Source organism: Anopheles nili, chromosome X (assembly GCF_943737925.1).
Source record: "Anopheles nili chromosome X, idAnoNiliSN_F5_01, whole genome shotgun sequence".
NCBI classification, from domain to species: Eukaryota; Metazoa; Arthropoda; class Insecta; order Diptera; family Culicidae; genus Anopheles; species Anopheles nili.
The window spans coordinates 10,575,622-10,584,921 of NC_071293.1; positions in this window are offsets into that span (position 1 = coordinate 10,575,622).

The window sequence follows — 9,300 nt, forward strand, 5'->3', positions numbered from 1 at the left end:
GCGCCGCCAACTGCCCTGCGGCGGATGTTGGCGGCGACGGCGGTGGTGGTGGTGGTGGCGCTGGTGGCGGTGTGGGCGATGGTTTGGCTTTCGTGCCTGCTCCAGCGTGCTGCCTATGCTTTCTGCCACTCGATGGTCCGGTAATCCTTGCGGCAGTGACCAGCGCCCGTTGACCGCCGCCACCGTTGCTGCCGCTTCCTGCAACCCGTTGTACCTTGCCTGCTCGCCGGCCCGTGCTTCTTCCCCCACCGTCGTCGGCTTCTTCTGCCGCTGCCGCCACCACTTCCGCCTATGCGCCCCGGTTCTTCTGTGCAGCAGGTTCCGTATTTCGTGTTCTTTTCCAATCAGAGTGCTGTCGCTTTTGCTGGTGTGGCCGTGTGGATGTTATATACTATATGCGTTTAAAATTTCCTCCCAGGTATATTAACTTCTAAAACGTCAGTTGGCGTTCGTGTTATGCGGCACCTTTGATGTTATCTAAAATATACGAAAGGAAGACAACGATGAAAACCATCAGTTAAACACTGCCGGGTTCGTTTGCACATTAGTAAACCGAACACACGCTACAACATAGTTTAGACAAAGCAGCCAGGAACGAGCGAACCTTTGCCGGGAAAACAACAAATTCCAACCAAATCGGTACATTAGTCGACCATCACCTTTTCGCCTGATTGCACCTACCAGCTACGACTAATCAGAAATACTCCTTCGCCGGTACATGTTGTAAATGAAGCTCGCTCACTCGCTGCCTTTTATAACCTTTGTTTATAGCAAGTGGTTGCCATTTCGCCGCGTTATCATTTCGCCTTGTTTTCGCTCCATTCGCCGACGAGCACTGGATAAGGAGGAAGGTAACTCGCTTGAATAATCACATTCCGTTGATTGATACACAAAATGCAGCGAAATATAAGCTTTCATCCCTGCACGTCTCTATCACTCTTTCAATTCGAAGTTCGAGCTTATCGTAAAAACGATTTACATTATTGCTAAAAGTGCGTATCGCCAGTTTTCTTGACGAAACTATAATAAACGTACAGCTGTGTGCGTGTGTGTGTGTACACATGTGGATGTGAATAGGAAAAGAAGAAATATTACAAAGAGATATCCCACTGGGCTTGGATACTGTAAATGCACAAACATGTCCGGAAATACGATATTCTCAACACACTATCGGTGGCAGTTTACGCCATCAGATAAAACCCTAAATGAGTTGCTAAAGGACAGCAATCGATTGGAATTTTATCAATCAGAGGTTTGATTAAAAACTATGAGTAAAGTGACTTGCATTTAGAGCAGGGGTCGGCAATGTCTGGCCCGCGGGACAAATCCGGCCCGCTAGATGATTTGATCCGGCCCGAGAGAAATTGTTTGTAGGCCTTATGAAGAACACAAAAACCAATTATAATGATATCAGATTATTTTTTTACGTTCAAATCCAAAATCAACATCAACGCAATCGTATCTATCTATATTTTTTCGAAAAAAAATCGTATTTCATTCCACATTTTGTTGAAATAAAAACCAATCCAAGTGTCAATTTTTAGTTGTGTTGTATTATTCATTCTGCCTTGTTATATTTATATTTTTAAAGATTTGTTTCATATGGCCCACAGTTTCAGGCTAATTTTCACTGTCTGGCCCTTTTGGTAAAAACTGTGCCGACCCCTGATTTAGAGTGCAATTGCTTTGGTACGTCTTTCGAGTTCCATCGATTTTCTCTGCTTTCAACACCACCACGATGGGGCGATTCGAATTTTCTTCACTCAAGCTTTCTCTCTCACACTCGACAGCTCTCGTGCATACGCAAAGCTTACCAGCAACTTAGATAAGGATGCTGTATCGAGAGAGAGAGAGAGAGAGAGAGAGAGAAAGAAAGAGAGAGGGATGAAGCAAAGAGCATTCCCTTTTTCCGGATCAAAGATGCACCTTTCGCTTTGCATCCCGAGATCGATAGAAACGGGCCAGCGAAACCGTAAAATAAACTTTCACAGTACTCGAACAGAGCAGGTAAACGAACTGGCACTGGTGGCGTTTGACAAGCTGTACGTGCGTCATTTGGCCGTAAGCCAGCCGATGCAGTTTACAGCTAGCCTTTCCAAAGCTCCATTATGATCGAATTCTCCAGCAAGCGTCAATGGGCTTTGTTTTATTTGATTGTCCCAAAAACTGGGACACCGTTCGACGTTCGACACCTTTGCCTCCTCCGCTTCGGTTTAACCTCACTCAAAACATCCCCGTGCTCACACATACACACCACCACCATCTCCCCACATAAGCTTTGCAGAAATGCACTTTTTTAGGCCCAAAACTAAATTTGTTTCGCTTCACCTCAAAGGTGGAGGTTTCGCCTCAACACCCACTCAGCTATTAGGGCATATTTTGTTGGGTTTTGTTAACGCAACCGGAAACCTTCCAAAAGCACCCAACGCCGTTTGCGTTGGTATGGGGGATGCATCGATCGTATGCACTTTACTGACGCCCAGTACCCTTGAAACAAGTGAATGTGCGTGCGATGTGCGAGTGAGTCCAGCAGGGTTGGGTGTGGATACGCAGCCACCGCAGCTGTACGTGTGTGTGCGTGTGTTCACCAGCCGAATCGTTTCTCGCAGCCCAGCAGTCGTTCTTTGTTTCGCTACAAGCAGCGTGCCAGCGCGTACAACTCGCCCACCGGGAATTGTGTCTAGACTGGGCTGTGCTTTTTTAACAGCTTTTGTGACGCCCTCGCGCACCAGACTTCTCTCCTTCGTCGATCTGCTCTTAACAGCCCAGATATCGTGCGTGTGGAGAGCGAGTTGCATGCGCAACCGGTGACAGACTGTAGAGAAATCTCTAACATGCTCTCTCTCTCACACTCTTTCTCCAGAGCCAGAATGTGCAACGCAGCAGCCAAGGAGACGCTGATGCATGCTGCAATTCCAAAGCATCACCAACACACATCAACAGTACATGAGATGACTTCAACCACAGCATCGTTAAACGACGGCAAAATCAAGAAACGTGAGATTCTACGCGAAATTACTCAAATTTCCATCAATAAGAGCTAGCTCAAGAGGGCAAAATACAAAAAAAAACACAATGAACACAAAAGACTGCTTTGTTGTTGTGTTACTCTTTCGCTTCTTCACTCGCGAACGGCTCCACTTTCCACACTCTTCCCCTCATTATCCCTCTCTCTCTCTCGCTCTGCTCTTGTTGGTCTTCCTCCGACACTGGCATGACGAGGAGGGAGTGGGGGAGGGGGAGTTTGGAACTCGATTCTTCGCGAAGAGCGCTCGAGAGATTGTTCAACCTCCTGCCATTTCTCAGCAACACCAGCAGCACCATTGGGCTGGAGCGAAAAGGGTTGCACAAGCGCTACGTAATGTAAGCGAGAGGGAGATGGCGCATGTCACAGCTCGCGAGAGAGAGAGAGAGAGAGCGCTGGCACATATGACTGGGTGCGTTGGAAACGGCATACTTTGGGTTTTGTTTCTGCCTTCTGCTTGACGGTTGATTGATCTTACTGATTGGTAGCGCATTAATTGGTTGATTGCTACACGTTCATGCACATATACCGGGACCGCACGGACACGTACGCACCACACGCATACACAGATGATCGGTGTGACTGCCGGTCAAAAAACGGGACATTTACGTTGCGATGCGTCCGCCGTTCGATGCACTTTTTTCGTCTTTCGCCACATTTTCGCGTTGCAGCGGGTTTTCACCTCTTCCCTTGCTATCACTGTCCACATATACACATATACACGCACACGCACGCATAGAGCTTGACAGTCAGGTAAACTGACAGGCAGGAGAGAAGGTAAAAAGAAAACCGCTCACTAAATGCCATCCCGTTGACATTTCTCCTCCAGTGCGTTCCATCCACCTCTTCTGTGCCCTGGGTACCTAGATCCTGAAAAAAAAACAGGCCACACTGACGAACTTGATCCTGTCTGGACCGCTTTGATTGTATTGTCCCCTCTTAACCGTCGCTAGCTACCCGATCCTTCAGCTGATCTACGCCATTGCAAAACCGGATGGACGGGAAATTATAAAACAAAAAACCCCACCAGCCCAGCACACACACATACACGCATTCACGGGGGCAAAATTAGAACGTCACTCGCTAAAATCGATAAGCCGCCGACGGCCCGAACTAGAATGAATGGTCGAAAATGAATGGGAGGGCTGATGAACGACTGCTTGCCCGTGCACAGAAAGCGAGATAAACGGGAGCAGCGAAGAAAAGACGAGCGAAAGGGAGTGAAAGAGAGCGAGCGAGTGAGTCATAACGTGCGAGAGAGTAGGACAGCAGGGGAGAAGGAAAGATAAAAACGCACTCGAACGAGAGAGAGAGAGAGAGAGAAGGTGCGTCAAATCGAGATAAAATGGTGTGGAAATTGGAAGAAGAAAAAATCAGCAAACATGATGATGATTTTTATTGCCTGGTGCGTGCTGATATCATACAAGCCGCCTCACACTCCCAGCTTTACGCGTGCGTGTGCCGAACGATCCACACACACACACGCGTACGCACGCACGCATGCTCGCGCGCACATGCACACTAAGAGGACGCAGCTACACATGCGAAAAAATTCTGAAGCTTTCCCAAAGGAACAGCCCTCCACAGTTGAGAGGTATGCACACACGCACGCACACCATCTCACTCGGTAATGCACACATATGTGTGCTTGCGGCTTGCACACACACATACACACGAAATGCAGGCTCTACTAAGCGTACTAAACCCTGGGGCGAAAAGGGAATAGCAGCAAAGCACAAACGTCAAAACTATTCAGCACGCACAGGGTGGCTCAAAAGGCAACCTACGGGCGGCTGCCTTCCCAAGACGGCCATAATTGGTTGATAGAGAGGGTGGAGTGGGTGGAATGGGGTAGCAAAAACTGCACAGCTATACACGCGCACACAAAACCCACATACATGGGCGCCCGCTTCCCGGTTAGTGTGCTTTCTCTCCTGTTACGAGAGAGAGAGCAAGAAGAAGCGAACGAAGAGAGCGAGATAGCGATGCATCATGGTTCAGCCGCCCGCTCGGCTGGGGAATTGATTTTTTTTATAAGGTTAAGTGTGAACGACCAGCTTTTGCTGGCGTAATGGGTGCGGTGGGGTCAGCAGTAGTTGCTCAGGATTTTGCCACCCTGTGGGCCGTATCATACGACGGTGCCGGTATTTCTGCCATCTTCGCACTGGAGTCCAACGGGGTTCGCCACCTCTGCCCAACTGGCAGGGGTGTAGCACACCGAAACCGCTACAACACACTGACCATTGTGAGACGGTTCCAACCGACCCGGGAGCCTTTTTGCGGGTCGTACAGCAAAAAAAAGGGATGCACACTAGACGGTTTTAGTCCACGATACCGTGGACTGCTCTCTTCTCTGATGGGAACCGTCCGTGCTGGTGTGCGTGTGTGGGGCTCTCGAAACGAGCGAGTATACTTCTGCTCACGGTCGCTGCACTCTCCGCGCGTCGAAGTGCATGCAACTTGCTCGCGAGGCACACTCGAAACACCGGATTTCTGGCTGATATGCAGAAGTTTGAAACATCGCAGGCAGATGGAAGCGGCTGCGGGAACGAGAGGGGGTACTTTTCGCGCCGATGCAGCAGAATGTGCCCGTGGCTAGAGTTGCACGCATTTGCCTTTTTTTCTTCTTCTGGCCGTCTTCGATGGTTGCCGTTCGGCAGCTACGGTCGATTGGGGCTTTCTTTTGTGTGTGCGTGTGTGTGGGTTGAGCACGCGTTTATAAGCGTGGGTGGAAGTGTGCAACGACCAACCGGACGCAGGAACCGCAGGCGATCGAGGGGATGTGACCAGTTTAGGAGCTGTCCTTGCTCGATTTGCTGACACCCATGGGTGTGTGTGTGTTTTTTTTTATCGCCGTTGCGGATGTCCCCAACCCTTCCTCCCCGTCCTTGCGATCCCCGTCACCGTTCAGGGGCACGCACTCACCACTAACTGCCGGGACGTGAAAGATAAGCACTGGCAGCCGTACGCCGTAGCGTTTTTCTTCTCACTGGCTCACACTCACCAAATGGCACCACAACCGCACATTCTCGGGCCTCTCCCCCTCCCTCCCCCCCCATTTGCTGTCTCGTTCTGACACCCGGGTGCTGCGATCTCGCCTTTCGCGCACGAACGCACCCAGCGACTATGCTGAGTTGACCATTCGACACCCCCACCCACCCCTTCTTTTCGTTCACACCAGTCCCCCTTCCCCCCTGTTCCATGCCCATCAACCAGCCCTTGCCCCTGCACCCCACCCTCCCACCCCTGCTAGTCGCACACGGTAGGAAATCCTGCCTTACCCATGGGCTGCTCGGAGTCCATTATTTAGCCACAAACACACACACGCACGCACATACATACACTACTCTCGCTCGATATTCTCGGCCACAGTTGAAGTGCTGGGATGCCTACCAGGCATGCAAAGTTCGCAGCATCGCGAACGTACAACACCTTCCCGATCTGCGAACGAAATGCCCACTGTGCTTCGCTTCAGAGGCCACCGACGGAAATGGTGCGCTCACCAACACCACGCACCGGCCAGGCTTTCCAACATGGCTGGCTGGCTGGCTGTCCCGCTGGCTGGCTGGCTGCACTACCGTCTGCACACGGGAGGAGGAAAAAAAAGCTACACCAGAAAACTGCTCGCACACGCACACTACCGCAGGCGCGACCGATGGTTGCTGTCGCGTACCCCGTACTACGCGCCTCACACCGCGATCGAACACCAAACAAACGGATACCTCGCCATCTTGACTTTTTCGCTGCGTGCTGCTCGAAAATGATGGGGCTATACTCACGGATTGTTCATCTGCCTGCGCGTTCATTGCGTGCCATTCGCTTCCATTGGCTTGCAGACGAAGCCACAGCGTTTGCTGGTGTGTTTGTGTGTGTGGGTGCTAGGCTATTCTCGCAGCGGTCCAAACTCTAGCGCTTTGGATACGGATTGTTTCTCGGGAAAGTGTTCGATGCGAACGAGAACACAGGCACAAAACTTCCGTCTCTCACTACCACCAACAACAGCCTCGTTGTTAATCCTAGATGCTAATGTCGTTTAGCTGTGCTGTCAACAACGAGTTCATTTTTGACAGCTCCTATTGGTTGGCAGGCGTGTTGCACTTGGTAGAATGGTGCTACGCGCCGCGGCGATGGTGCGTACAATAGACACCATTTTGGGCACGATATCGTAGAAAAAGTCATCATGGTTTTTGGGATGCGTAAAATAACACATTTCGCTCGTTTCATGTAGCGACATTTACAGGTTAAATTATGTACCAATAGAAACAAATTATTCATTTGCCCAAATTCATTACGTATCATAGAAACACAAGCTGATTTTTCGGACTTCATTCGAATAGTTCATTTTCACTTTTCTCAATACTTTTCTATCTTTTATAACGATGTATAAAAAGTAAGATAAATAATGAGCCCAATTTTAAGCAACAGTTTTCAGATGAATGATATGAGTCGATATTCTGGAGAAGTATTTGGAAAAGTTGAGGCAAAAAAGCATGTATTAATTTTAAGTCAAACCATCAAGAGAATAGTTGTGAGTTTTTGACCTAGAGCTTGAATGATATTCAATATATGTGGATAACAATATTGTTAAAAAATCAATGCGATAGTCAGACTCGTCAACAAATTTTCAAATTTTTACTTAATTTGATTCTGTCCAAATTTAAACGTCCTATGGAATGAGAGCAATGTACTGGATGAAGTAAAAATTCATATCGATACAATATTTTTCAAGCAAATGATGGTAACTAATTTCATAGTCGAGTGATATTACTCTTTCATTGAATAATTGAATATGTCGAAATGTTTTGACATTCCGAACAGTAAATTTGAATCTTTGGTGAATTTGGTGAATTTGAACACATGCTCATGAATATGATATGAATCACTTATGCATGACCCAAATGTTCATCAGATTGACTGTTTGATGACATTTCATTTTGGAACATAAATGAATTAGTTGGACAGCCAAAAAAGTTTGAGAATGTACCTGAGTGGTACAAAACATAAAAAAATCAATAAATTTGATCTCAAATACGATGTTTTCTCAACAGAAACTCTTCAAATAAATAATCAATTGACGTGATAGAAGAGTTATAAACTATAACAGCTTTTTACAAAAATAACATATGTAGTCAATGTATAATGTTTATACCAGTTTTGAGCAATCGTCTATACAATTTTTGAAAGCACCGTTTAACTGATGAACGTCGTAAAATCTTAATTATATTATTCCAGAGCATTTTTTCTTTATAATTGATTTTAGTTGGTTTTTAGAAAAATTAAATACTGGTCACAGTCTTATTTCAAATTGTCTGATAAAACTAATTAAAACTTTAAATTTAATTGTATTATTCTCGAGCCGAAGGCACAAGATTTATTACTTTTTTTCCTTTTTCACAATACATGCCACTTTCCTCTAGGAATTTTTCGTTCTGATTATAATGTTTATTATGTTCATTGGTATATAGACGAAATATTTTAATAGAAAAATAAAACATTGGATTATCTCAGATAGCTGAATACGTCCAATTCCATATATTCGGTGTCTAATCGAGAGAGCTTAAAACATTCACGTTATATGAAATTTTGAGTTTAGCGACGTTGGAACGCCGGAATTGCAATCAAATATTCACTATTGGCTTGTTTTTCACTGTTAAGCTGTTTAATTTCGAAGCGCATATCGTCAAACATGTACATGAAATAACGTGTACAGTTAGATATGCTCATGGAATACGTCTCTTCACCAGAGAAACATAAAACATACAATAAAAGCTTATCTGCGGGCATTTATCTTTATTTATCGGTGCCTGAACATGTACGACCAAGTGCGTGAAACATTCAACTCAGCATCTAAATTCTTACGACCGACGAACGATCGATACGATCGATCGATAGTTTACCCGATAGTTTCAAGAAACATCCTACTCCTTGGTGAGACAAGGAATGTCAAGTGGCATTCTCTTTAAAGAGGAAAATCTATAAGTTTCAGATTTTCAGGCTCCATGTTGATATACGTTAAGAATAAAAACCTCGGTAAAGCTGTTAAAACTTGCTTCAAGCAAAGAGATAAATCGTGTGTGCCCTTAAAACATCCGCTCTTGATAGCCCTAACACCCGTTCGCGCAGCTTGTCGAAGGATTGCTCTGATGATGCTGATGTGACAGTCTCATCGTCTTCCGGGCGTTGCGTTGGAGTGCGTAGGATGATCATGTGATTCATCGTCTTCCGTTCCGTCTGGTCTGAAGTACCTTGTGCCGGTCTCGATGTAGCTCACTTGT